Source organism: Paramisgurnus dabryanus, chromosome 8 (genome assembly GCF_030506205.2).
Source record: "Paramisgurnus dabryanus chromosome 8, PD_genome_1.1, whole genome shotgun sequence".
In the NCBI taxonomy this organism is placed as follows: domain Eukaryota; kingdom Metazoa; phylum Chordata; class Actinopteri; order Cypriniformes; family Cobitidae; genus Paramisgurnus; species Paramisgurnus dabryanus.
This window is the reverse complement of record NC_133344.1, coordinates 36,267,359-36,292,847: the sequence shown is the minus strand read 5'-3', so window position 1 is coordinate 36,292,847 and position 25,489 is coordinate 36,267,359. Positions and strand designations below refer to the sequence as shown.

Genomic DNA, 25,489 nt, shown 5'->3' with positions numbered 1-25,489 from the left:
ATGTCACAGTGAGATCTTTTGCTGAGAGGTTTTGGGGAATGAAACTCTGCACATTACACAGAGGATGCACCGGCACAGGTTACCTACAATCTACATCCCATTAGGTTCTCAAATCTCAAAAAATATAATAATAAAAGCCACCCCAAAAATAACAGAAGAGGAATTTTCTTCCAGGACTGGGGAATCGTCATTAATTTCCATAGCCTCTAGAAAAAAAGGAAAGATAGGGCCCCAACAGAAGAACAATGTCTAAGACCTTCAGCTTAAGAGGTAATTTTCACTTCAAAAATTCTTCTTGGGTTTATGATAGCCGGTGTTAGGACAGGGTGTAGTTTAGGGTTCATTTATTTCAGATAAATAGTAAAAAAGCAAGGGGAGGGATTGGGTTAAGGTTCACAACGGGATAGGGTTGTCCTTTTAAAGGAGCTATCTAGGGGGGTTTACTGATTTTGGGGAAAGGATGGTAGTTGGCTGGGGCAGTGGAAGGGAATGCTTTTTTAAAAAAGAAGGTAAAGAAACTGTTTAAAATATAAACAAACACACAAAATAAACAAAAAACAAGGGGAATAAACAGGAAGGCTGTCCTCACAAATGGGGAGTATGTGTGTGTTATAAGCTGCGGTATGGATCGGCGATTCGGCTCGACGACTCCGCTCGTGCGTCAGGTCCTCGTTAGTATAGTGGACAGTATCTCCGCCTGTCACGCGGAAGACCGGGGTTCGATTCCCCGACGGGGAGATCTCCTTTTCGTTTGACTTCTCAAACAGCTTGGACGCGCCACCTTTGCGCATCAAAATCGGCTGAAGAAGTGCGCTGCGTTGCTCTCGTTCTCACGATGGCGTCGAGCAAAAAGCAATGCGTTGGCCGGGAATCGAACCCGGGTCAACTGCTTGGAAGGCAGCTATGCTCACCACTATACCACCAACGCACGCATGCGGGTGTTGCTCCACAGGACTTGTGGATGTTCTGAACAACTGTTGTTTCAGTGCTGCGCTGAATTGATCACGGATTCAGTCGATTCCCTTACATGCCTCCTGCTTGTGTCTGTAAATTGATAACCACAGAATACCAAGAGTTTTCTTTCGAAGGGCAGGTTGGCCGGCGTGACGCCCGTGCGAGTGCGAAGTCCTCGTTAGTATAGTGGACAGTATCTCCGCCTGTCACGCGGAAGACCGGGGTTCGATTCCCCGACGGGGAGGTTTACTTTGTCTCTGGACTGCCGACTGAAATGCACGAGCTGAACAGTGCTGCCCCTTTGCCGTTTTCGCACCTCTTGCCGTCCCTATGATGGAGTTACCCGGCACCTTTGTTTAAAGCCACTGAACACTAGTGATGGGAGAAAGCAAGCTTTTAGAAGCTTCGAATCAATTGAACCAATTGCTTCGAAAATGTATTCAGTTTTTCTAAGCGTTCGTAACACCACACTCGCTGGCGACACCTGCTGTTCAATATAGTGTAAAAGCAGATCTGTCCAAACATTTTACACTTCATTTTACAAAGTAATAGCAAGATTTTTATTAAAATATGTTTAAAAAATGATTTAACTTAAGAAATAATTAAAAGTGTATTATGTGTGATTTTTAGTTTTATTTAGGGCAAACAAATCATTAAAACTATCTCCCCTTTTAATTATGCACATTTCTGTCATTAAATCTGTCTATAAACAAAAAGTAAACAAAATGGTAGTGTTATTAGTCAGAAGGATGCATGATCAAACTGACCCGAGTTCACCTAACCATATTAGACACTGGTCATTTGTGACCAAGTCCGCCTAAGCGGTGAACCATCGGATTTCCGCAACGTTTCCAAACGGTTATTACGCAATGAAGCCTCTTTTGCTAAAATCACGTGACTTGGCCAGTTTGAAACACGCTCCGCACCAATGATTCGAAAACAAACGCTACGTAAAAGTCTTGAGGCCTCACGAAGAAGTGCTGCGAAAGCGACCAACACTTCTGAACACCTCGCGAGAAACTAAACCTTAATGAAAGACTTTCTAGCATTGACAAAAGTGAGGCAGCTCTGCTGTGAGCAGAGCATCCAAAAATACAACAAACTCACAATGGTTCCCCTCCACGGAAATCTTTAGTAAAAGGCGAAAGATTTATGCGTAGTTGAAGGAAAACTTGAGTTCTGCCCAACAAACCTCGACCCAGTGTGCTCCCCTTGCCACACCATAATGTTCAAAAAGGGTAATTTCTGGATCAGGATCCACCCAGACCTTTCCACCTGGGAGGAGCAAAAGAAGTAGAAATGCCATCCTGCGCAAAATAAAGACACAGGCTACTAACATGTCACAGTGAGATCTTTTGCTGAGAGGTTTTGGGGAATGAAACTCTGCACATTACACAGAGGATGCACCGGCACAGGTTACCTACAATCTACATCCCATTAGGTTCTCAAATCTCAAAAAATATAATAATAAAAGCCACCCCAAAAATAACAGAAGAGGAATTTTCTTCCAGGACTGGGGAATCGTCATTAATTTCCATAGCCTCTAGAAAAAAAGGAAAGATAGGGCCCCAACAGAAGAACAATGTCTAAGACCTTCAGCTTAAGAGGTAATTTTCACTTCAAAAATTCTTCTTGGGTTTATGATAGCCGGTGTTAGGACAGGGTGTAGTTTAGGGTTCATTTATTTCAGATAAATAGTAAAAAAGCAAGGGGAGGGATTGGGTTAAGGTTCACAACGGGATAGGGTTGTCCTTTTAAAGGAGCTATCTAGGGGGGTTTACTGATTTTGGGGAAAGGATGGTAGTTGGCTGGGGCAGTGGAAGGGAATGCTTTTTTAAAAAAGAAGGTAAAGAAACTGTTTAAAATATAAACAAACACACAAAATAAACAAAAAACAAGGGGAATAAACAGGAAGGCTGTCCTCACAAATGGGGAGTATGTGTGTGTTATAAGCTGCGGTATGGATCGGCGATTCGGCTCGACGACTCCGCTCGTGCGCCAGGTCCTCGTTAGTATAGTGGACAGTATCTCCGCCTGTCACGCGGAAGACCGGGGTTCGATTCCCCGACGGGGAGATCTCCTTTTCGTTTGACTTCTCAAACAGCTTGGACGCGCCACCTTTGCGCATCAAAATCGGCTGAAGAAGTGCGCTGCGTTGCTCTCGTTCTCACGATGGCGTCGAGCAAAAAGCAATGCGTTGGCCGGGAATCGAACCCGGGTCAACTGCTTGGAAGGCAGCTATGCTCACCACTATACCACCAACGCACGCATGCGGGTGTTGCTCCACAGGACTTGTGGATGTTCTGAACAACTGTTGTTTCAGTGCTGCGCTGAATTGATCACGGATTCAGTCGATTCCCTTACATGCCTCCTGCTTGTGTCTGTAAATTGATAACCACAGAATACCAAGAGTTTTCTTTCGAAGGGCAGGTTGGCCGGCGTGACGCCCGTGCGAGTGCGAAGTCCTCGTTAGTATAGTGGACAGTATCTCCGCCTGTCACGCGGAAGACCGGGGTTCGATTCCCCTACGGGGAGGTTTACTTTGTCTCTGGACTGCCGACTGAAATGCACGAGCTGAACAGTGCTGCCCCTTTGCCGTTTTCGCACCTCTTGCCGTCCCTATGATGGAGTTACCCGGCACCTTTGTTTAAAGCCACTGAACACTAGTGATGGGAGAAAGCAAGCTTTTAGAAGCTTCGAATCAATTGAACCAATTGCTTCGAAAATGTATTCAGTTTTTCTAAGCGTTCGTAACACCACACTCGCTGGCGACACCTGCTGTTCAATATAGTGTAAAAGCAGATCTGTCCAAACATTTTACACTTCATTTTACAAAGTAATAGCAAGATTTTTATTAAAATATGTTTAAAAAATGATTTAACTTAAGAAATAATTAAAAGTGTATTATGTGTGATTTTTAGTTTTATTTAGGGCAAACAAATCATTAAAACTATCTCCCCTTTTAATTATGCACATTTCTGTCATTAAATCTGTCTATAAACAAAAAGTAAACAAAATGGTAGTGTTATTAGTCAGAAGGATGCATGATCAAACTGACCCGAGTTCACCTAACCATATTAGACACTGGTCATTTGTGACCAAGTCCGCCTAAGCGGTGAACCATCAGATTTCCGCAACGTTTCCAAACGGTTATTACGCAATGAAGCCTCTTTTGCTAAAATCACGTGACTTGGCCAGTTTGAAACACGCTCCGCACCAATGATTCGAAAACAAACGCTACGTAAAAGTCTCGAGGCCTCACGAAGAAGTGCTGCGAAAGCGACCAACACTTCTGAACACCTCGCGAGAAACTAAACCTTAATGAAAGACTTTCTAGCATTGACAAAAGTGAGGCAGCTCTGCTGTGAGCAGAGCATCCAAAAATACAACAAACTCACAATGGTTCCCCTCCACGGAAATCTTTAGTAAAAGGCGAAAGATTTATGCGTAGTTGAAGGAAAACTTGAGTTATGCCCAACAAACCTCGACCCAGTGTGCTCCCCTTGCCACACCATAATGTTCAAAAAGGGTAATTTCTGGATCAGGATCCACCCAGACCTTTCCACCTGGGAGGAGCAAAAGAAGTAGAAATGCCATCCTGCGCAAAATAAAGACACAGGCTACTAACATGTCACAGTGAGATCTTTTGCTGAGAGGTTTTGGGGAATGAAACTCTGCACATTACACAGAGGATGCACCGGCACAGGTTACCTACAATCTACATCCCATTAGGTTCTCAAATCTCAAAAAATATAATAATAAAAGCCACCCCAAAAATAACAGAAGAGGAATTTTCTTCCAGGACTGGGGAATCGTCATTAATTTCCATAGCCTCTAGAAAAAAAGGAAAGATAGGGCCCCAACAGAAGAACAATGTCTAAGACCTTCAGCTTAAGAGGTAATTTTCACTTCAAAAATTCTTCTTGGGTTTATGATAGCCGGTGTTAGGACAGGGTGTAGTTTAGGGTTCATTTATTTCAGATAAATAGTAAAAAAGCAAGGGGAGGGATTGGGTTAAGGTTCACAACGGGATAGGGTTGTCCTTTTAAAGGAGCGATCTAGGGGGGTTTACTGATTTTGGGGAAAGGATGGTAGTTGGCTGGGGCAGTGGAAGGGAATGCTTTTTTAAAAAAGAAGGTAAAGAAACTGTTTAAAATATAAACAAACACACAAAATAAACAAAAAACAAGGGGAATAAACAGGAAGGCTGTCCTCACAAATGGGGAGTATGTGTGTGTTATAAGCTGCGGTATGGATCGGCGATTCGGCTCGACGACTCCGCTCGTGCGCCAGGTCCTCGTTAGTATAGTGGACAGTATCTCCGCCTGTCACGCAGAAGACCGGGGTTCGATTCCCCGACGGGGAGATCTCCTTTTCGTTTGACTTCTCAAACAGCTTGGACGCGCCACCTTTGCGCATCAAAATCGGCTGAAGAAGTGCGCTGCGTTGCTCTCGTTCTCACGATGGCGTCGAGCAAAAAGCAATGCGTTGGCCGGGAATCGAACCCGGGTCAACTGCTTGGAAGGCAGCTATGCTCACCACTATACCACCAACGCACGCATGCGGGTGTTGCTCCACAGGACTTGTGGATGTTCTGAACAACTGTTGTTTCAGTGCTGCGCTGAATTGATCACGGATTCAGTCGATTCCCTTACATGCCTCCTGCTTGTGTCTGTAAATTGATAACCACAGAATACCAAGAGTTTTCTTTCGAAGGGCAGGTTGGCCGGCGTGACGCCCGTGCGAGTGCGAAGTCCTCGTTAGTATAGTGGACAGTATCTCCGCCTGTCACGCGGAAGACCGGGGTTCGATTCCCCGACGGGGAGGTTTACTTTGTCTCTGGACTGCCGACTGAAATGCACGAGCTGAACAGTGCTGCCCCTTTGCCGTTTTCGCACCTCTTGCCGTCCCTATGATGGAGTTACCCGGCACCTTTGTTTAAAGCCACTGAACACTAGTGATGGGAGAAAGCAAGCTTTTAGAAGCTTCGAATCAATTGAACCAATTGCTTCGAAAATGTATTCAGTTTTTCTAAGCGTTCGTAACACCACACTCGCTGGCGACACCTGCTGTTCAATATAGTGTAAAAGCAGATCTGTCCAAACATTTTACACTTCATTTTACAAAGTAATAGCAAGATTTTTATTAAAATATGTTTAAAAAATGATTTAACTTAAGAAATAATTAAAAGTGTATTATGTGTGATTTTTAGTTTTATTTAGGGCAAACAAATCATTAAAACTATCTCCCCTTTTAATTATGCACATTTCTGTCATTAAATCTGTCTATAAACAAAAAGTAAACAAAATGGTAGTGTTATTAGTCAGAAGGATGCATGATCAAACTGACCCGAGTTCACCTAACCATATTAGACACTGGTCATTTGTGACCAAGTCCGCCTAAGCGGTGAACCATCAGATTTCCGCAACGTTTCCAAACGGTTATTACGCAATGAAGCCTCTTTTGCTAAAATCACGTGACTTGGCCAGTTTGAAACACGCTCCGCACCAATGATTCGAAAACAAACGCTACGTAAAAGTCTCGAGGCCTCACGAAGAAGTGCTGCGAAAGCGACCAACACTTCTGAACACCTCGCGAGAAACTAAACCTTAATGAAAGACTTTCTAGCATTGACAAAAGTGAGGCAGCTCTGCTGTGAGCAGAGCATCCAAAAATACAACAAACTCACAATGGTTCCCCTCCACGGAAATCTTTAGTAAAAGGCGAAAGATTTATGCGTAGTTGAAGGAAAACTTGAGTTATGCCCAACAAACCTCGACCCAGTGTGCTCCCCTTGCCACACCATAATGTTCAAAAAGGGTAATTTCTGGATCAGGATCCACCCAGACCTTTCCACCTGGGAGGAGCAAAAGAAGTAGAAATGCCATCCTGCGCAAAATAAAGACACAGGCTACTAACATGTCACAGTGAGATCTTTTGCTGAGAGGTTTTGGGGAATGAAACTCTGCACATTACACAGAGGATGCACCGGCACAGGTTACCTACAATCTACATCCCATTAGGTTCTCAAATCTCAAAAAATATAATAATAAAAGCCACCCCAAAAATAACAGAAGAGGAATTTTCTTCCAGGACTGGGGAATCGTCATTAATTTCCATAGCCTCTAGAAAAAAAGGAAAGATAGGGCCCCAACAGAAGAACAATGTCTAAGACCTTCAGCTTAAGAGGTAATTTTCACTTCAAAAATTCTTCTTGGGTTTATGATAGCCGGTGTTAGGACAGGGTGTAGTTTAGGGTTCATTTATTTCAGATAAATAGTAAAAAAGCAAGGGGAGGGATTGGGTTAAGGTTCACAACGGGATAGGGTTGTCCTTTTAAAGGAGCTATCTAGGGGGGTTTACTGATTTTGGGGAAAGGATGGTAGTTGGCTGGGGCAGTGGAAGGGAATGCTTTTTTAAAAAAGAAGGTAAAGAAACTGTTTAAAATATAAACAAACACACAAAATAAACAAAAAACAAGGGGAATAAACAGGAAGGCTGTCCTCACAAATGGGGAGTATGTGTGTGTTATAAGCTGCGGTATGGATCGGCGATTCGGCTCGACGACTCCGCTCGTGCGCCAGGTCCTCGTTAGTATAGTGGACAGTATCTCCGCCTGTCACGCGGAAGACCGGGGTTCGATTCCCCGACGGGGAGATCTCCTTTTCGTTTGACTTCTCAAACAGCTTGGACGCGCCACCTTTGCGCATCAAAATCGGCTGAAGAAGTGCGCTGCGTTGCTCTCGTTCTCACGATGGCGTCGAGCAAAAAGCAATGCGTTGGCCGGGAATCGAACCCGGGTCAACTGCTTGGAAGGCAGCTATGCTCACCACTATACCACCAACGCACGCATGCGGGTGTTGCTCCACAGGACTTGTGGATGTTCTGAACAACTGTTGTTTCAGTGCTGCGCTGAATTGATCACGGATTCAGTCGATTCCCTTACATGCCTCCTGCTTGTGTCTGTAAATTGATAACCACAGAATACCAAGAGTTTTCTTTCGAAGGGCAGGTTGGCCGGCGTGACGCCCGTGCGAGTGCGAAGTCCTCGTTAGTATAGTGGACAGTATCTCTGCCTGTCACGCGGAAGACCGCGGTTCGATTCCCCGACGGGGAGGTTTACTTTGTCTCTGGACTGCCGACTGAAATGCACGAGCTGAACAGTGCTGCCCCTTTGCCGTTTTCGCACCTCTTGCCGTCCCTATGATGGAGTTACCCGGCACCTTTGTTTAAAGCCACTGAACACTAGTGATGGGAGAAAGCAAGCTTTTAGAAGCTTCGAATCAATTGAACCAATTGCTTCGAAAATGTATTCAGTTTTTCTAAGCGTTCGTAACACCACACTCGCTGGCGACACCTGCTGTTCAATATAGTGTAAAAGCAGATCTGTCCAAACATTTTACACTTCATTTTACAAAGTAATAGCAAGATTTTTATTAAAATATGTTTAAAAAATGATTTAACTTAAGAAATAATTAAAAGTGTATTATGTGTGATTTTTAGTTTTATTTAGGGCAAACAAATCATTAAAACTATCTCCCCTTTTAATTATGCACATTTCTGTCATTAAATCTGTCTATAAACAAAAAGTAAACAAAATGGTAGTGTTATTAGTCAGAAGGATGCATGATCAAACTGACCCGAGTTCACCTAACCATATTAGACACTGGTCATTTGTGACCAAGTCCGCCTAAGCGGTGAACCATCGGATTTCCGCAACGTTTCCAAATGGTTATTACGCAATGAAGCCTCTTTTGCTAAAATCACGTGACTTGGCCAGTTTGAAACACGCTCCGCACCAATGATTCGAAAACAAACGCTACGTAAAAGTCTCGAGGCCTCACGAAGAAGTGCTGCGAAAGCGACCAACACTTCTGAACACCTCGCGAGAAACTAAACCTTAATGAAAGACTTTCTAGCATTGACAAAAGTGAGGCAGCTCTGCTGTGAGCAGAGCATCCAAAAATACAACAAACTCACAATGGTTCCCCTCCACGGAAATCTTTAGTAAAAGGCGAAAGATTTATGCGTAGTTGAAGGAAAACTTGAGTTCTGCCCAACAAACCTCGACCCAGTGTGCTCCCCTTGCCACACCATAATGTTCAAAAAGGGTAATTTCTGGATCAGGATCCACCCAGACCTTTCCACCTGGGAGGAGCAAAAGAAGTAGAAATGCCATCCTGCGCAAAATAAAGACACAGGCTACTAACATGTCACAGTGAGATCTTTTGCTGAGAGGTTTTGGGGAATGAAACTCTGCACATTACACAGAGGATGCACCGGCACAGGTTACCTACAATCTACATCCCATTAGGTTCTCAAATCTCAAAAAATATAATAATAAAAGCCACCCCAAAAATAACAGAAGAGGAATTTTCTTCCAGGACTGGGGAATCGTCATTAATTTCCATAGCCTCTAGAAAAAAAGGAAAGATAGGGCCCCAACAGAAGAACAATGTCTAAGACCTTCAGCTTAAGAGGTAATTTTCACTTCAAAAATTCTTCTTGGGTTTATGATAGCCGGTGTTAGGACAGGGTGTAGTTTAGGGTTCATTTATTTCAGATAAATAGTAAAAAAGCAAGGGGAGGGATTGGGTTAAGGTTCACAACGGGATAGGGTTGTCCTTTTAAAGGAGCTATCTAGGGGGGTTTACTGATTTTGGGGAAAGGATGGTAGTTGGCTGGGGCAGTGGAAGGGAATGCTTTTTTAAAAAAGAAGGTAAAGAAACTGTTTAAAATATAAACAAACACACAAAATAAACAAAAAACAAGGGGAATAAACAGGAAGGCTGTCCTCACAAATGGGGAGTATGTGTGTGTTATAAGCTGCGGTATGGATCGGCGATTCGGCTCGACGACTCCGCTCGTGCGCCAGGTCCTCGTTAGTATAGTGGACAGTATCTCCGCCTGTCACGCGGAAGACCGGGGTTCGATTCCCCGACGGGGAGATCTCCTTTTCGTTTGACTTCTCAAACAGCTTGGACGCGCCACCTTTGCGCATCAAAATCGGCTGAAGAAGTGCGCTGCGTTGCTCTCGTTCTCACGATGGCGTCGAGCAAAAAGCAATGCGTTGGCCGGGAATCGAACCCGGGTCAACTGCTTGGAAGGCAGCTATGCTCACCACTATACCACCAACGCACGCATGCGGGTGTTGCTCCACAGGACTTGTGGATGTTCTGAACAACTGTTGTTTCAGTGCTGCGCTGAATTGATCACGGATTCAGTCGATTCCCTTACATGCCTCCTGCTTGTGTCTGTAAATTGATAACCACAGAATACCAAGAGTTTTCTTTCGAAGGGCAGGTTGGCCGGCGTGACGCCCGTGCGAGTGCGAAGTCCTCGTTAGTATAGTGGACAGTATCTCCGCCTGTCACGCGGAAGACCGGGGTTCGATTCCCCGACGGGGAGGTTTACTTTGTCTCTGGACTGCCGACTGAAATGCACGAGCTGAACAGTGCTGCCCCTTTGCCGTTTTCGCACCTCTTGCCGTCCCTATGATGGAGTTACCCGGCACCTTTGTTTAAAGCCACTGAACACTAGTGATGGGAGAAAGCAAGCTTTCAGAAGCTTCGAATCAATTGAACCAATTGCTTCGAAAATGTATTCAGTTTTTCTAAGCGTTCGTAACACCACACTCGCTGGCGACACCTGCTGTTCAATATAGTGTAAAAGCAGATCTGTCCAAACATTTTACACTTCATTTTACAAAGTAATAGCAAGATTTTTATTAAAATATGTTTAAAAAATGATTTAACTTAAGAAATAATTAAAAGTGTATTATGTGTGATTTTTAGTTTTATTTAGGGCAAACAAATCATTAAAACTATCTCCCCTTTTAATTATGCACATTTCTGTCATTAAATCTGTCTATAAACAAAAAGTAAACAAAATGGTAGTGTTATTAGTCAGAAGGATGCATGATCAAACTGACCCGAGTTCACCTAACCATATTAGACACTGGTCATTTGTGACCAAGTCCGCCTAAGCGGTGAACCATCGGATTTCCGCAACGTTTCCAAACGGTTATTACGCAATGAAGCCTCTTTTGCTAAAATCACGTGACTTGGCCAGTTTGAAACACGCTCCGCACCAATGATTCGAAAACAAACGCTACGTAAAAGTCTTAAAGCCTCACGAAGAAGTGCTGCGAAAGCGACCAACACTTCTGAACACCTCGCGAGAAACTAAACCTTAATGAAAGACTTTCTAGCATTGACAAAAGTGAGGCAGCTCTGCTGTGAGCAGAGCATCCAAAAATACAACAAACTCACAATGGTTCCCCTCCACGGAAATCTTTAGTAAAAGGCGAAAGATTTATGCGTAGTTGAAGGAAAACTTGAGTTCTGCCCAACAAACCTCGACCCAGTGTGCTCCCCTTGCCACACCATAATGTTCAAAAAGGGTAATTTCTGGATCAGGATCCACCCAGACCTTTCCACCTGGGAGGAGCAAAAGAAGTAGAAATGCCATCCTGCGCAAAATAAAGACACAGGCTACTAACATGTCACAGTGAGATCTTTTGCTGAGAGGTTTTGGGGAATGAAACTCTGCACATTACACAGAGGATGCACCGGCACAGGTTACCTACAATCTACATCCCATTAGGTTCTCAAATCTCAAAAAATATAATAATAAAAGCCACCCCAAAAATAACAGAAGAGGAATTTTCTTCCAGGACTGGGGAATCGTCATTAATTTCCATAGCCTCTAGAAAAAAAGGAAAGATAGGGCCCCAACAGAAGAACAATGTCTAAGACCTTCAGCTTAAGAGGTAATTTTCACTTCAAAAATTCTTCTTGGGTTTATGATAGCCGGTGTTAGGACAGGGTGTAGTTTAGGGTTCATTTATTTCAGATAAATAGTAAAAAAGCAAGGGGAGGGATTGGGTTAAGGTTCACAACGGGATAGGGTTGTCCTTTTAAAGGAGCTATCTAGGGGGGTTTACTGATTTTGGGGAAAGGATGGTAGTTGGCTGGGGCAGTGGAAGGGAATGCTTTTTTAAAAAAGAAGGTAAAGAAACTGTTTAAAATATAAACAAACACACAAAATAAACAAAAAACAAGGGGAATAAACAGGAAGGCTGTCCTCACAAATGGGGAGTATGTGTGTGTTATAAGCTGCGGTATGGATCGGCGATTCGGCTCGACGACTCCGCTCGTGCGCCAGGTCCTCGTTAGTATAGTGGACAGTATCTCCGCCTGTCACGCGGAAGACCGGGGTTCGATTCCCCGACGGGGAGATCTCCTTTTCGTTTGACTTCTCAAACAGCTTGGACGCGCCACCTTTGCGCATCAAAATCGGCTGAAGAAGTGCGCTGCGTTGCTCTCGTTCTCACGATGGCGTCGAGCAAAAAGCAATGCGTTGGCCGGGAATCGAACCCGGGTCAACTGCTTGGAAGGCAGCTATGCTCACCACTATACCACCAACGCACGCATGCGGGTGTTGCTCCACAGGACTTGTGGATGTTCTGAACAACTGTTGTTTCAGTGCTGCGCTGAATTGATCACGGATTCAGTCGATTCCCTTACATGCCTCCTGCTTGTGTCTGTAAATTGATAACCACAGAATACCAAGAGTTTTCTTTCGAAGGGCAGGTTGGCCGGCGTGACGCCCGTGCGAGTGCGAAGTCCTCGTTAGTATAGTGGACAGTATCTCCGCCTGTCACGCGGAAGACCGGGGTTCGATTCCCCGACGGGGAGGTTTACTTTGTCTCTGGACTGCCGACTGAAATGCACGAGCTGAACAGTGCTGCCCCTTTGCCGTTTTCGCACCTCTTGCCGTCCCTATGATGGAGTTACCCGGCACCTTTGTTTAAAGCCACTGAACACTAGTGATGGGAGAAAGCAAGCTTTTAGAAGCTTCGAATCAATTGAACCAATTGCTTCGAAAATGTATTCAGTTTTTCTAAGCGTTCGTAACACCACACTCGCTGGCGACACCTGCTGTTCAATATAGTGTAAAAGCAGATCTGTCCAAACATTTTACACTTCATTTTACAAAGTAATAGCAAGATTTTTATTAAAATATGTTTAAAAAATGATTTAACTTAAGAAATAATTAAAAGTGTATTATGTGTGATTTTTAGTTTTATTTAGGGCAAACAAATCATTAAAACTATCTCCCCTTTTAATTATGCACATTTCTGTCATTAAATCTGTCTATAAACAAAAAGTAAACAAAATGGTAGTGTTATTAGTCAGAAGGATGCATGATCAAACTGACCCGAGTTCACCTAACCATATTAGACACTGGTCATTTGTGACCAAGTCCGCCTAAGCGGTGAACCATCGGATTTCCGCAACGTTTCCAAACGGTTATTACGCAATGAAGCCTCTTTTGCTAAAATCACGTGACTTGGCCAGTTTGAAAAACGCTCCGCACCAATGATTCGAAAACAAACGCTACGTAAAAGTCTCGAGGCCTCACGAAGAAGTGCTGCGAAAGCGACCAACACTTCTGAACACCTCGCGAGAAACTAAACCTTAATGAAAGACTTTCTAGCATTGACAAAAGTGAGGCAGCTCTGCTGTGAGCAGAGCATCCAAAAATACAACAAACTCACAATGGTTCCCCTCCACAGAAATCTTTAGTAAAAGGCGAAAGATTTATGCGTAGTTGAAGGAAAACTTGAGTTATGCCCAACAAACCTCGACCCAGTGTGCTCCCCTTGCCACACCATAATGTTCAAAAAGGGTAATTTCTGGATCAGGATCCACCCAGACCTTTCCACCTGGGAGGAGCAAAAGAAGTAGAAATGCCATCCTGCGCAAAATAAAGACACAGGCTACTAACATGTCACAGTGAGATCTTTTGCTGAGAGGTTTTGGGGAATGAAACTCTGCACATTACACAGAGGATGCACCGGCACAGGTTACCTACAATCTACATCCCATTAGGTTCTCAAATCTCAAAAAATATAATAATAAAAGCCACCCCAAAAATAACAGAAGAGGAATTTTCTTCCAGGACTGGGGAATCGTCATTAATTTCCATAGCCTCTAGAAAAAAAGGAAAGATAGGGCCCCAACAGAAGAACAATGTCTAAGACCTTCAGCTTAAGAGGTAATTTTCACTTCAAAAATTCTTCTTGGGTTTATGATAGCCGGTGTTAGGACAGGGTGTAGTTTAGGGTTCATTTATTTCAGATAAATAGTAAAAAAGCAAGGGGAGGGATTGGGTTAAGGTTCACAACGGGATAGGGTTGTCCTTTTAAAGGAGCTATCTAGGGGGGTTTACTGATTTTGGGGAAAGGATGGTAGTTGGCTGGGGCAGTGGAAGGGAATGCTTTTTTAAAAAAGAAGGTAAAGAAACTGTTTAAAATATAAACAAACACACAAAATAAACAAAAAACAAGGGGAATAAACAGGAAGGCTGTCCTCACAAATGGGGAGTATGTGTGTGTTATAAGCTGCGGTATGGATCGGCGATTCGGCTCGACGACTCCGCTCGTGCGCCAGGTCCTCGTTAGTATAGTGGACAGTATCTCCGCCTGTCACGCGGAAGACCGGGGTTCGATTCCCCGACGGGGAGATCTCCTTTTCGTTTGACTTCTCAAACAGCTTGGACGCGCCACCTTTGCGCATCAAAATCGGCTGAAGAAGTGCGCTGCGTTGCTCTCGTTCTCACGATGGCATCGAGCAAAAAGCAATGCGTTGGCCGGGAATCGAACCCGGGTCAACTGCTTGGAAGGCAGCTATGCTCACCACTATACCACCAACGCACGCATGCGGGTGTTGCTCCACAGGACTTGTGGATGTTCTGAACAACTGTTGTTTCAGTGCTGTGCTGAATTGATCACGGATTCAGTCGATTCCCTTACATGCCTCCTGCTTGTGTCTGTAAATTGATAACCACAGAATACCAAGAGTTTTCTTTCGAAGGGCAGGTTGGCCGGCGTGACGCCCGTGCGAGTGCGAAGTCCTCGTTAGTATAGTGGACAGTATCTCCGCCTGTCACGCGGAAGACCGGGGTTCGATTCCCCGACGGGGAGGTTTACTTTGTCTCTGGACTGCCGACTGAAATGCACGAGCTGAACAGTGCTGCCCCTTTGCCGTTTTCGCACCTCTTGCCGTCCCTATGATGGAGTTACCCGGCACCTTTGTTTAAAGCCACTGAACACTAGTGATGGGAGAAAGCAAGCTTTTAGAAGCTTCGAATCAATTGAACCAATTGCTTCGAAAATGTATTCAGTTTTTCTAAGCGTTCGTAACACCACACTCGCTGGCGACACCTGCTGTTCAATATAGTGTAAAAGCAGATCTGTCCAAACATTTTACACTTCATTTTACAAAGTAATAGCAAGATTTTTATTAAAATATGTTTAAAAAATGATTTAACTTAAGAAATAATTAAAAGTGTATTATGTGTGATTTTTAGTTTTATTTAGGGCAAACAAATCATTAAAACTATCTCCCCTTTTAATTATGCACATTTCTGTCATTAAATCTGTCTATAAACAAAAAGTAAACAAAATGGTAGTGTTATTAGTCAGAAGGATGCATGATCAAACTGACCCGAGTTCACCTAACCATATTAGACACTGGTCATTTGTGACCAAGTCCGCCTAAGCGGTGAACCATCGGATTTCCGCAACGTTTCCAAACGGTTATTACGCAATGAAGCCTCTTTTGCTAAAATCACGTGACTTGGCCAGTTTGAAACACGCTCCGCACCAATGATTCGAAAACAAACGCTACGTAAAAGTCTTGAGGCCTCACGAAGAAGTGCTGCGAAAGCGACCAACACTTCTGAACACGTCGCGAGAAACTAAACCTTAATGAAAGACTTTCTAACATTGACAAAAGTGAGGCAGCTCTGCTGTGAGCAGAGCATCCAAAAATACAACAAACTCACAATGGTTCCCCTCCACGGAAATCTTTAGTAAAAGGCGAAAGATTTATGCGTAGTTGAAGGAAAACTTGAGTTCTGCCCAACAAACCTCGACCCAGTGTGCTCCCCTTGCCACACCATAATGTTCAAAAAGGGTAATTTCTGGATCAGGATCCACCCAGACCTTTCCACCTGGGAGGAGCAAAAGAAGTAGAAATGCCATCCTGCGCAAAATAAAGACACAGGCTACTAACATGTCACAGTGAGATCTTTTGCTGAGAGGTTTTGGGGAATGAAACTCTGCACATTACACAGAGGATGCACCGGCACAGGTTACCTACAATCTACATCCCATTAGGTTCTCAAATCTCAAAAAATATAATAATAAAAGCCACCCCAAAAATAACAGAAGAGGAATTTTCTTCCAGGACTGGGGAATCGTCATTAATTTCCATAGCCTCTAGAAAAAAAGGAAAGATAGGGCCCCAACAGAAGAACAATGTCTAAGACCTTCAGCTTAAGAGGTAATTTTCACTTCAAAAATTCTTCTTGGGTTTATGATAGCCGGTGTTAGGACAGGGTGTAGTTTAGGGTTCATTTATTTCAGATAAATAGTAAAAAAGCAAGGGGAGGGATTGGGTTAAGGTTCACAACGGGATAGGGTTGTCCTTTTAAAGGAGCTATCTAGAGGGGTTTACTGATTTTGGGGAAAGGATGGTAGTTGGCTGGGGCAGTGGAAGGGAATGCTTTTTTAAAAAAGAAGGTAAAGAAACTGTTTAAAATATAAACAAACACACAAAATAAACAAAAAACAAGGGGAATAAACAGGAAGGCTGTCCTCACAAATGGGGAGTATGTGTGTGTTATAAGCTGCGGTATGGATCGGCGATTCGGCTCGACGACTCCGCTTGTGTGCCAGGTCCTCGTTAGTATAGTGGACAGTATCTCTGCCTGTCACGCGGAAGACCGGGGTTCGATTCCCCGACGGGGAGATCTCCTTTTCGTTTGACTTCTCAAACAGCTTGGACGCGCCACCTTTGCGCATCAAAATCGGCTGAAGAAGTGCGCTGCGTTGCTCTCGTTCTCACGATGGCGTCGAGCAAAAAGCAATGCGTTGGCCGGGAATCGAACCCGGGTCAACTGCTTGGAAGGCAGCTATGCTCACCACTATACCACCAACGCACGCATGCGGGTGTTGCTCCACAGGACTTGTGGATGTTCTGAACAACTGTTGTTTCAGTGCTGCGCTGAATTGATCACGGATTCAGTCGATTCCCTTACATGCCTCCTGCTTGTGTCTGTAAATTGATAACCACAGAATACCAAGAGTTTTCTTTCGAAGGGCAGGTTGGCCGGCGTGACGCCCGTGCGAGTGCGAAGTCCTCGTTAGTATAGTGGACAGTATCTCCGCCTGTCACGCGGAAGACCGGGGTTCGATTCCCCGACGGGGAGGTTTACTTTGTCTCTGGACTGCCGACTGAAATGCACGAGCTGAACAGTGCTGCCCCTTTGCCGTTTTCGCACCTCTTGCCGTCCCTATGATGGAGTTACCCGGCACCTTTGTTTAAAGCCACTGAACACTAGTGATGGGAGAAAGCAAGCTTTTAGAAGCTTCGAATCAATTGAACCAATTGCTTCGAAAATGTATTCAGTTTTTCTAAGCGTTCGTAACACCACACTCGCTGGCGACACCTGCTGTTCAATATAGTGTAAAAGCAGATCTGTCCAAACATTTTACACTTCATTTTACAAAGTAATAGCAAGATTTTTATTAAAATATGTTTAAAAAATGATTTAACTTAAGAAATAATTAAAAGTGTATTATGTGTGATTTTTAGTTTTATTTAGGGCAAACAAATCATTAAAACTATCTCCCCTTTTAATTATGCACATTTCTGTCATTAAATCTGTCTATAAACAAAAAGTAAACAAAATGGTAGTGTTATTAGTCAGAAGGATGCATGATCAAACTGACCCGAGTTCACCTAACCATATTAGACACTGGTCATTTGTGACCAAGTCCGCCTAAGCGGTGAACCATCGGATTTCCGCAACGTTTCCAAACGGTTATTACGCAATGAAGCCTCTTTTGCTAAAATCACGTGACTTGGCCAGTTTGAAACACGCTCCGCACCAATGATTCGAAAACAAACGCTACGTAAAAGTCTCGAGGCCTCACGAAGAAGTGCTGCGAAAGCGACCAACACTTCTGAACACCTCGCGAGAAACTAAACCTTAATGAAAGACTTTCTAGCATTGACAAAAGTGAGGCAGCTCTGCTGTGAGCAGAGCATCCAAAAATACAACAAACTCACAATGGTTCCCCTCCACGGAAATCTTTAGTAAAAGGCGAAAGATTTATGCGTAGTTGAAGGAAAACTTGAGTTCTGCCCAACAAACCTCGACCCAGTGTGCTCCCCTTGCCACACCATAATGTTCAAAAAGGGTAATTTCTGGATCAGGATCCACCCAGACCTTTCCACCTGGGAGGAGCAAAAGAAGTAGAAATGCCATCCTGCGCAAAATAAAGACACAGGCTACTAACATGTCACAGTGAGATCTTTTGCTGAGAGGTTTTGGGGAATGAAACTCTGCACATTACACAGAGGATGCACCGGCACAGGTTACCTACAATCTACATCCCATTAGGTTCTCAAATCTCAAAAAATATAATAATAAAAGCCACCCCAAAAATAACAGAAGAGGAATTTTCTTCCAGGACTGGGGAATCGTCATTAATTTCCATAGCCTCTAGAAAAAAAGGAAAGATAGGGCCCCAACAGAAGAACAATGTCTAAGACCTTCAGCTTAAGAGGTAATTTTCACTTCAAAAATTCTAGTTGGGTTTATGATAGCCGGTGTTAGGACAGGGTGTAGTTTAGGGTTCATTTATTTCAGATAAATAGTAAAAAAGCAAGGGGAGGGATTGGGTTAAGGTTCACAACGGGATAGGGTTGTCCTTTTAAAGGAGCTATCTAGAGGGGTTTACTGATTTTGGGGAAAGGATGGTAGTTGGCTGGGGCAGTGGAAGGGAATGCTTTTTTAAAAAAGAAGGTAAAGAAACTGTTTAAAATATAAACAAACACACAAAATAAACAAAAAACAAGGGGAATAAACAGGAAGGCTGTCCTCACAAATGGGGAGTATGTGTGTGTTATAAGCTGCGGTATGGATCGGCGATTGGGCTCGACGACTCCGCTTGTGTGCCAGGTCCTCGTTAGTATAGTGGACAGTATCTCCGCCTGTCACGCGGAAGACCGGGGTTCGATTCCCCGACGGGGAGATCTCCTTTTCGTTTGACTTCTCAAACAGCTTGGACGCGCCACCTTTGCGCATCAAAATCGGCTGAAGAAGTGCGCTGCGTTGCTCTCGTTCTCACGATGGCGTCGAGCAAAAAGCAATGCGTTGGCCGGGAATCGAACCCGGGTCAACTGCTTGGAAGGCAGCTATGCTCACCACTATACCACCAACGCACGCATGCGGGTGTTGCTCCACAGGACTTGTGGATGTTCTGAACAACTGTTGTTTCAGTGCTGCGCTGAATTGATCACGGATTCAGTCGATTCCCTTACATGCCTCCTGCTTGTGTCTGTAAATTGATAACCACAGAATACCAAGAGTTTTCTTTCGAAGGGCAGGTTGGCCGGCGTGACGCCCGTGCGAGTGCGAAGTCCTCGTTAGTATAGTGGACAGTATCTCCGCCTGTCACGCGGAAGACCGGGGTTCGATTCCCCGACGGGGAGGTTTACTTTGTCTCTGGACTGCCGACTGAAATGCACGAGCTGAACAGTGCTGCCCCTTTGCCGTTTTCGCACCTCTTGCCGTCCCTATGATGGAGTTACCCGGCACCTTTGTTTAAAGCCACTGAACACTAGTGATGGGAGAAAGCAAGCTTTTAGAAGCTTCGAATCAATTGAACCAATTGCTTCGAAAATGTATTCAGTTTTTCTAAGCGTTCGTAACACCACACTCGCTGGCGACACCTGCTGTTCAATATAGTGTAAAAGCAGATCTGTCCAAACATTTTACACTTCATTTTACAAAGTAATAGCAAGATTTTTATTAAAATATGTTTAAAAAATGATTTAACTTAAGAAATAATTAAAAGTGTATTATGTGTGATTTTTAGTTTTATTTAGGGCAAACAAATCATTAAAACTATCTCCCCTTTTAATTATGCACATTTCTGTCATTAAATCTGTCTATAAACAAAAAGTAAACAAAATGGTAGTGTTATTAGTCAGAAGGATGCATGATCAAACTGACCCGAGTTCACCTAACCATATTAGACACTGGTCATTTGTGACCAAGTCCGCCTAAGCGGTGAACCATCGGATTTCCGCAACGTTTCCAAACGGTTATTACGCAATGAAGCCTCTTTTGCTAAAATCACGTGACTTGGCCAGTTTGAAACACGCTCCGCACCAATGATTCGAAAACAAACGCTACGTAAAAGTCTCGAGGCCTCACGAAGAAGTGCTGCGAAAGCGACCAACACTTCTGAACACCTCGCGAGAAACTAAACCTTAATGAAAGACTTTCTAGCATTGACAAAAGTGAGGCAGCTCTGCTGTGAGCAGAGCATCCGAAAATACAACAAACTCACAATGGTTCCCCTCCACGGAAATCTTTAGTAAAAGGCGAAAGATTTATGCGTAGTTGAAGGAAAACTTGAGTTCTGCCCAACAAACCTCGACCCAGTGTGCTCCCCTTGCCACACCATAATGTTCAAAAAGGGTAATTTCTGGATCAGGATCCACCCAGACCTTTCCACCTGGGAGGAGCAAAAGAAGTAGAAATGCCATCCTGCGCAAAATAAAGACACAGGCTACTAACATGTCACAGTGAGATCTTTTGCTGAGAGGTTTTGGGGAATGAAACTCTGCACATTACACAGAGGATGCACCGGCACAGGTTACCTACAATCTACATCCCATTAGGTTCTCAAATCTCAAAAAATATAATAATAAAAGCCACCCCAAAAATAACAGAAGAGGAATTTTCTTCCAGGACTGGGGAATCGTCATTAATTTCCATAGCCTCTAGAAAAAAAGGAAAGATAGGGCCCCAACAGAAGAACAATGTCTAAGACCTTCAGCTTAAGAGGTAATTTTCACTTCAAAAATTCTTCTTGGGTTTATGATAGCCGGTGTTAGGACAGGGTGTAGTTTAGGGTTCATTTATTTCAGATAAATAGTAAAAAAGCAAGGGGAGGGATTGGGTTAAGGTTCACAACGGGATAGGGTTGTCCTTTTAAAGGAGCTATCTAGGGGGGTTTACTGATTTTGGGGAAAGGATGGTAGTTGGCTGGGGCAGTGGAAGGGAATGCTTTTTTAAAAAAGAAGGTAAAGAAACTGTTTAAAATATAAACAAACACACAAAATAAACAAAAAACAAGGGGAATAAACAGGAAGGCTGTCCTCACAAATGGGGAGTATGTGTGTGTTATAAGCTGCGGTATGGATCGGCGATTCGGCTCGACGACTCCGCTCGTGCGCCAGGTCCTCGTTAGTATAGTGGACAGTATCTCCGCCTGTCACGCGGAAGACCGGGGTTCGATTCCCCGACGGGGAGATCTCCTTTTCGTTTGACTTCTCAAACAGCTTGGACGCGCCACCTTTGCGCATCAAAATCGGCTGAAGAAGTGCGCTGCGTTGCTCTCGTTCTCACGATGGCGTCGAGCAAAAAGCAATGCGTTGGCCGGGAATCGAACCCGGGTCAACTGCTTGGAAGGCAGCTATGCTCACCACTATACCACCAACGCACGCATGCGGGTGTTGCTCCACAGGACTTGTGGATGTTCTGAACAACTGTTGTTTCAGTGCTGCGCTGAATTGATCACGGATTCAGTCGATTCCCTTACATGCCTCCTGCTTGTGTCTGTAAATTGATAACCACAGAATACCAAGAGTTTTCTTTCGAAGGGCAGGTTGGCCGGCGTGACGCCCGTGCGAGTGCGAAGTCCTCGTTAGTATAGTGGACAGTATCTCCGCCTGTCACGCGGAAGACTGGGGTTCGATTCCCCGACGGGGAGGTTTACTTTGTCTCTGGACTGCCGACTGAAATGCACGAGCTGAACAGTGCTGCCCCTTTGCCGTTTTCGCACCTCTTGCCGTCCCTATGATGGAGTTACCCGGCACCTTTGTTTAAAGCCACTGAACACTAGTGATGGGAGAAAGCAAGCTTTTAGAAGCTTCGAATCAATTGAACCAATTGCTTCGAAAATGTATTCAGTTTTTCTAAGCGTTCGTAACACCACACTCGCTGGCGACACCTGCTGTTCAATATAGTGTAAAAGCAGATCTGTCCAAACATTTTACACTTCATTTTACAAAGTAATAGCAAGATTTTTATTAAAATATGTTTAAAAAATGATTTAACTTAAGAAATAATTAAAAGTGTATTATGTGTAATTTTTAGTTTTACTTAGGGCAAACAAATCATTAAAACTATCTCCCCTTTTAATTATGCACATTTCTGTCATTAAATCTGTCTATAAACAAAAAGTAAACAAAATGGTAGTGTTATTAGTCAGAAGGATGCATGATCAAACTGACCCGAGTTCACCTAACCATATTAGACACTGGTCATTTGTGACCAAGTCCGCCTAAGCGGTGAACCATCGGATTTCCGCAACGTTTCCAAACGGTTATTACGCAATGAAGCCTCTTTTGCTAAAATCACGTGACTTGGCCAGTTTGAAACACGCTCCGCACCAATGATTCGAAAACAAACGCTACGTAAAAGTCTCGAGGCCTCACGAAGAAGTGCTGCGAAAGCGACCAACACTTCTGAACACCTCGCGAGAAACTAAACCTTAATGAAAGACTTTCTAGCATTGACAAAAGTGAGGCAGCTCTGCTGTGAGCAGAGCATCCAAAAATACAACAAACTCACAATGGTTCCCCTCCACGGAAATCTTTAGTAAAAGGCGAAAGATTTATGCGTAGTTGAAGGAAAACTTGAGTTATGCCCAACAAACCTCGACCCAGTGTGCTCCCCTTGCCACACCATAATGTTCAAAAAGGGTAATTTCTGGATCAGGATCCACCCAGACCTTTCCACCTGGGAGGAGCAAAAGAAGTAGAAATGCCATCCTGCGCAAAATAAAGACACAGGCTACTAACATGTCACAGTGAGATCTTTTGCTGAGAGGTTTTGGGGAATGAAACTCTGCACATTACACAGAGGATGCACCGGCACAGGTTACCTACAATCTACATCCCATTAGGTTCTCAAATCTCAAAAAATATAATAATAAAAGCCACCCCAAAAATAACAGAAGAGGAATTTTCTTCCAGGACTGGGGAATCGTCATTAATTTCCATAGCCTCTAGAAAAAAAGGAAAGATAGGGCCCCAACAGAAGAACAATGTCTAAGACCTTCAGCTTAAGAGGTAATTTTCACTTCAAAAATTCTTCTTGGGTTTATGATAGCCGGTGTTAGGACAGGGTGTAGTTTAGGGTTCATTTATTTCAGATAAATAGTAAAAAAGCAAGGGGAGGGATTGGGTTAAGGTTCACAACGGGATAGGGTTGTCCTTTTAAAGGAGCTATCTAGGGGGGTTTACTGATTTTGGGGAAAGGATGGTAGTTGGCTGGGGCAGTGGAAGGGAATGCTTTTTTAAAAAAGAAGGTAAAGAAACTGTTTAAAATATAAACAAACACACAAAATAAACAAAAAACAAGGGGAATAAACAGGAAGGCTGTCCTCACAAATGGGGAGTATGTGTGTGTTATAAGCTGCGGTATGGATCGGCGATTCGGCTCGACGACTCCGCTCGTGCGCCAGGTCCTCGTTAGTATAGTGGACAGTATCTCCGCCTGTCATGCGGAAGACCGGGGTTCGACTCCCCGACGGGGAGATCTCCTTTTCGTTTGACTTCTCAAACAGCTTGGACGCGCCACCTTTGCGCATCAAAATCGGCTGAAGAAGTGCGCTGCGTTGCTCTCGTTCTCACGATGGCGTCGAGCAAAAAGCAATGCGTTGGCCGGGAATCGAACCCGGGTCAACTGCTTGGAAGGCAGCTATGCTCACCACTATACCACCAACGCACGCATGCGGGTGTTGCTCCACAGGACTTGTGGATGTTCTGAACAACTGTTGTTTCAGTGCTGCGCTGAATTGATCACGGATTCAGTCGATTCCCTTACATGCCTCCTGCTTGTGTCTGTAAATTGATAACCACAGAATACCAAGAGTTTTCTTTCGAAGGGCAGGTTGGCCGGCGTGACGCCCGTGCGAGTGCGAAGTCCTCGTTAGTATAGTGGACAGTATCTCCGCCTGTCACGCGGAAGACCGGGGTTCGATTCCCCGACGGGGAGGTTTACTTTGTCTCTGGACTGCCGACTGAAATGCACGAGCTGAACAGTGCTGCCCCTTTGCCGTTTTCGCACCTCTTGCCGTCCCTATGATGGAGTTACCCGGCACCTTTGTTTAAAGCCACTGAACACTAGTGATGGGAGAAAGCAAGCTTTTAGAAGCTTCGAATCAATTGAACCAATTGCTTCGAAAATGTATTCAGTTTTTCTAAGCGTTCGTAACACCACACTCGCTGGCGACACCTGCTGTTCAATATAGTGTAAAAGCAGATCTGTCCAAACATTTTACACTTCATTTTACAAAGTAATAGCAAGATTTTTATTAAAATATGTTTAAAAAATGATTTAACTTAAGAAATAATTAAAAGTGTATTATGTGTGATTTTTAGTTTTATTTAGGGCAAACAAATCATTAAAACTATCTCCCCTTTTAATTATGCACATTTCTGTCATTAAATCTGTCTATAAACAAAAAGTAAACAAAATGGTAGTGTTATTAGTCAGAAGGATGCATGATCAAACTGACCCGAGTTCACCTAACCATATTAGACACTGGTCATTTGTGACCAAGTCCGCCTAAGCGGTGAACCATCGGATTTCCGCAACGTTTCCAAACGGTTATTACGCAATGAAGCCTCTTTTGCTAAAATCACGTGACTTGGCCAGTTTGAAACACGCTCCGCACCAATGATTCGAAAACAAACGCTACGTAAAAGTCTTGAGGCCTCACGAAGAAGTGCTGCGAAAGCGACCAACACTTCTGAACACCTCGCGAGAAACTAAACCTTAATGAAAGACTTTCTAGCATTGACAAAAGTGAGGCAGCTCTGCTGTGAGCAGAGCATCCAAAAATACAACAAACTCACAATGGTTCCCCTCCACGGAAATCTTTAGTAAAAGGCGAAAGATTTATGCGTAGTTGAAGGAAAACTTGAGTTCTGCCCAACAAACCTCGACCCAGTGTGCTCCCCTTGCCACACCATAATGTTCAAAAAGGGTAATTTCTGGATCAGGATCCACCCAGACCTTTCCACCTGGGAGGAGCAAAAGAAGTAGAAATGCCATCCTGCGCAAAATAAAGACACAGGCTACTAACATGTCACAGTGAGATCTTTTGCTGAGAGGTTTTGGGGAATGAAACTCTGCACATTACACAGAGGATGCACCGGCACAGGTTACCTACAATCTACATCCCATTAGGTTCTCAAATCTCAAAAAATATAATAATAAAAGCCACCCCAAAAATAACAGAAGAGGAATTTTCTTCCAGGACTGGGGAATCGTCATTAATTTCCATAGCCTCTAGAAAAAAAGGAAAGATAGGGCCCCAACAGAAGAACAATGTCTAAGACCTTCAGCTTAAGAGGTAATTTTCACTTCAAAA

The 25,489-nt window shown here is 43.9% G+C and overlaps 38 non-coding genes across 38 annotated transcripts; 16 read left to right on the top strand and 22 right to left on the bottom strand.

Annotated features, from left to right (window-relative positions):
• The first annotated feature begins 666 nt into the window (after window positions 1-666).
• Window positions 667-738, top strand: trnad-guc (transfer RNA aspartic acid (anticodon GUC)). Its single transcript has one exon. It is a non-coding gene; the product is annotated as a tRNA-Asp (tRNA).
• A 118-nt stretch (window positions 739-856) lies between these two features.
• On the bottom strand, window positions 857-928 carry trnag-ucc (transfer RNA glycine (anticodon UCC)). Its single transcript has one exon. It is a non-coding gene; the product is annotated as a tRNA-Gly (tRNA).
• A 198-nt stretch (window positions 929-1,126) lies between these two features.
• trnad-guc (transfer RNA aspartic acid (anticodon GUC)) lies at window positions 1,127-1,198 on the top strand. The gene has a single exon. It is a non-coding gene; the product is annotated as a tRNA-Asp (tRNA).
• Window positions 1,199-2,018: 820 nt separating this feature from the next.
• On the bottom strand, window positions 2,019-2,134 carry LOC135771909 (U5 spliceosomal RNA). Its single transcript, XR_010543114.1, has one exon. It is a non-coding gene; the product is annotated as a U5 spliceosomal RNA (small nuclear RNA).
• An 823-nt stretch (window positions 2,135-2,957) lies between these two features.
• On the top strand, window positions 2,958-3,029 carry trnad-guc (transfer RNA aspartic acid (anticodon GUC)). The gene has a single exon. It is a non-coding gene; the product is annotated as a tRNA-Asp (tRNA).
• A 118-nt stretch (window positions 3,030-3,147) lies between these two features.
• Window positions 3,148-3,219, bottom strand: trnag-ucc (transfer RNA glycine (anticodon UCC)). The gene has a single exon. It is a non-coding gene; the product is annotated as a tRNA-Gly (tRNA).
• A 1,090-nt stretch (window positions 3,220-4,309) lies between these two features.
• LOC135772003 (U5 spliceosomal RNA) lies at window positions 4,310-4,425 on the bottom strand. The gene has a single exon (XR_010543202.1). It is a non-coding gene; the product is annotated as a U5 spliceosomal RNA (small nuclear RNA).
• Window positions 4,426-5,438: 1,013 nt separating this feature from the next.
• On the bottom strand, window positions 5,439-5,510 carry trnag-ucc (transfer RNA glycine (anticodon UCC)). The gene has a single exon. It is a non-coding gene; the product is annotated as a tRNA-Gly (tRNA).
• Window positions 5,511-5,708: 198 nt separating this feature from the next.
• trnad-guc (transfer RNA aspartic acid (anticodon GUC)) lies at window positions 5,709-5,780 on the top strand. The gene has a single exon. It is a non-coding gene; the product is annotated as a tRNA-Asp (tRNA).
• Window positions 5,781-6,600: 820 nt separating this feature from the next.
• On the bottom strand, window positions 6,601-6,716 carry LOC135772002 (U5 spliceosomal RNA). Its single transcript, XR_010543201.1, has one exon. It is a non-coding gene; the product is annotated as a U5 spliceosomal RNA (small nuclear RNA).
• An 823-nt stretch (window positions 6,717-7,539) lies between these two features.
• trnad-guc (transfer RNA aspartic acid (anticodon GUC)) lies at window positions 7,540-7,611 on the top strand. The gene has a single exon. It is a non-coding gene; the product is annotated as a tRNA-Asp (tRNA).
• A 118-nt stretch (window positions 7,612-7,729) lies between these two features.
• On the bottom strand, window positions 7,730-7,801 carry trnag-ucc (transfer RNA glycine (anticodon UCC)). Its single transcript has one exon. It is a non-coding gene; the product is annotated as a tRNA-Gly (tRNA).
• Window positions 7,802-8,891: 1,090 nt separating this feature from the next.
• LOC135771908 (U5 spliceosomal RNA) lies at window positions 8,892-9,007 on the bottom strand. Its single transcript, XR_010543113.1, has one exon. It is a non-coding gene; the product is annotated as a U5 spliceosomal RNA (small nuclear RNA).
• Window positions 9,008-9,830: 823 nt separating this feature from the next.
• trnad-guc (transfer RNA aspartic acid (anticodon GUC)) lies at window positions 9,831-9,902 on the top strand. Its single transcript has one exon. It is a non-coding gene; the product is annotated as a tRNA-Asp (tRNA).
• A 118-nt stretch (window positions 9,903-10,020) lies between these two features.
• trnag-ucc (transfer RNA glycine (anticodon UCC)) lies at window positions 10,021-10,092 on the bottom strand. The gene has a single exon. It is a non-coding gene; the product is annotated as a tRNA-Gly (tRNA).
• A 198-nt stretch (window positions 10,093-10,290) lies between these two features.
• trnad-guc (transfer RNA aspartic acid (anticodon GUC)) lies at window positions 10,291-10,362 on the top strand. Its single transcript has one exon. It is a non-coding gene; the product is annotated as a tRNA-Asp (tRNA).
• Window positions 10,363-11,182: 820 nt separating this feature from the next.
• LOC135771907 (U5 spliceosomal RNA) lies at window positions 11,183-11,298 on the bottom strand. Its single transcript, XR_010543112.1, has one exon. It is a non-coding gene; the product is annotated as a U5 spliceosomal RNA (small nuclear RNA).
• Window positions 11,299-12,121: 823 nt separating this feature from the next.
• On the top strand, window positions 12,122-12,193 carry trnad-guc (transfer RNA aspartic acid (anticodon GUC)). The gene has a single exon. It is a non-coding gene; the product is annotated as a tRNA-Asp (tRNA).
• Window positions 12,194-12,311: 118 nt separating this feature from the next.
• Window positions 12,312-12,383, bottom strand: trnag-ucc (transfer RNA glycine (anticodon UCC)). Its single transcript has one exon. It is a non-coding gene; the product is annotated as a tRNA-Gly (tRNA).
• Window positions 12,384-12,581: 198 nt separating this feature from the next.
• Window positions 12,582-12,653, top strand: trnad-guc (transfer RNA aspartic acid (anticodon GUC)). Its single transcript has one exon. It is a non-coding gene; the product is annotated as a tRNA-Asp (tRNA).
• Window positions 12,654-13,473: 820 nt separating this feature from the next.
• On the bottom strand, window positions 13,474-13,589 carry LOC135771950 (U5 spliceosomal RNA). The gene has a single exon (XR_010543153.1). It is a non-coding gene; the product is annotated as a U5 spliceosomal RNA (small nuclear RNA).
• Window positions 13,590-14,412: 823 nt separating this feature from the next.
• trnad-guc (transfer RNA aspartic acid (anticodon GUC)) lies at window positions 14,413-14,484 on the top strand. The gene has a single exon. It is a non-coding gene; the product is annotated as a tRNA-Asp (tRNA).
• Window positions 14,485-14,602: 118 nt separating this feature from the next.
• On the bottom strand, window positions 14,603-14,674 carry trnag-ucc (transfer RNA glycine (anticodon UCC)). The gene has a single exon. It is a non-coding gene; the product is annotated as a tRNA-Gly (tRNA).
• A 198-nt stretch (window positions 14,675-14,872) lies between these two features.
• Window positions 14,873-14,944, top strand: trnad-guc (transfer RNA aspartic acid (anticodon GUC)). Its single transcript has one exon. It is a non-coding gene; the product is annotated as a tRNA-Asp (tRNA).
• Window positions 14,945-15,764: 820 nt separating this feature from the next.
• On the bottom strand, window positions 15,765-15,880 carry LOC135771906 (U5 spliceosomal RNA). The gene has a single exon (XR_010543111.1). It is a non-coding gene; the product is annotated as a U5 spliceosomal RNA (small nuclear RNA).
• A 1,013-nt stretch (window positions 15,881-16,893) lies between these two features.
• Window positions 16,894-16,965, bottom strand: trnag-ucc (transfer RNA glycine (anticodon UCC)). Its single transcript has one exon. It is a non-coding gene; the product is annotated as a tRNA-Gly (tRNA).
• Window positions 16,966-17,163: 198 nt separating this feature from the next.
• Window positions 17,164-17,235, top strand: trnad-guc (transfer RNA aspartic acid (anticodon GUC)). Its single transcript has one exon. It is a non-coding gene; the product is annotated as a tRNA-Asp (tRNA).
• Window positions 17,236-18,055: 820 nt separating this feature from the next.
• On the bottom strand, window positions 18,056-18,171 carry LOC135771904 (U5 spliceosomal RNA). The gene has a single exon (XR_010543110.1). It is a non-coding gene; the product is annotated as a U5 spliceosomal RNA (small nuclear RNA).
• Window positions 18,172-18,994: 823 nt separating this feature from the next.
• Window positions 18,995-19,066, top strand: trnad-guc (transfer RNA aspartic acid (anticodon GUC)). Its single transcript has one exon. It is a non-coding gene; the product is annotated as a tRNA-Asp (tRNA).
• Window positions 19,067-19,184: 118 nt separating this feature from the next.
• On the bottom strand, window positions 19,185-19,256 carry trnag-ucc (transfer RNA glycine (anticodon UCC)). Its single transcript has one exon. It is a non-coding gene; the product is annotated as a tRNA-Gly (tRNA).
• A 198-nt stretch (window positions 19,257-19,454) lies between these two features.
• trnad-guc (transfer RNA aspartic acid (anticodon GUC)) lies at window positions 19,455-19,526 on the top strand. The gene has a single exon. It is a non-coding gene; the product is annotated as a tRNA-Asp (tRNA).
• An 820-nt stretch (window positions 19,527-20,346) lies between these two features.
• On the bottom strand, window positions 20,347-20,462 carry LOC135771955 (U5 spliceosomal RNA). Its single transcript, XR_010543157.1, has one exon. It is a non-coding gene; the product is annotated as a U5 spliceosomal RNA (small nuclear RNA).
• An 823-nt stretch (window positions 20,463-21,285) lies between these two features.
• On the top strand, window positions 21,286-21,357 carry trnad-guc (transfer RNA aspartic acid (anticodon GUC)). Its single transcript has one exon. It is a non-coding gene; the product is annotated as a tRNA-Asp (tRNA).
• Window positions 21,358-21,475: 118 nt separating this feature from the next.
• On the bottom strand, window positions 21,476-21,547 carry trnag-ucc (transfer RNA glycine (anticodon UCC)). The gene has a single exon. It is a non-coding gene; the product is annotated as a tRNA-Gly (tRNA).
• Window positions 21,548-22,637: 1,090 nt separating this feature from the next.
• LOC135772001 (U5 spliceosomal RNA) lies at window positions 22,638-22,753 on the bottom strand. The gene has a single exon (XR_010543200.1). It is a non-coding gene; the product is annotated as a U5 spliceosomal RNA (small nuclear RNA).
• A 1,013-nt stretch (window positions 22,754-23,766) lies between these two features.
• trnag-ucc (transfer RNA glycine (anticodon UCC)) lies at window positions 23,767-23,838 on the bottom strand. The gene has a single exon. It is a non-coding gene; the product is annotated as a tRNA-Gly (tRNA).
• Window positions 23,839-24,036: 198 nt separating this feature from the next.
• Window positions 24,037-24,108, top strand: trnad-guc (transfer RNA aspartic acid (anticodon GUC)). Its single transcript has one exon. It is a non-coding gene; the product is annotated as a tRNA-Asp (tRNA).
• Window positions 24,109-24,928: 820 nt separating this feature from the next.
• LOC135771903 (U5 spliceosomal RNA) lies at window positions 24,929-25,044 on the bottom strand. Its single transcript, XR_010543109.1, has one exon. It is a non-coding gene; the product is annotated as a U5 spliceosomal RNA (small nuclear RNA).
• Between the last annotated feature and the right edge of the window lie 445 nt (window positions 25,045-25,489).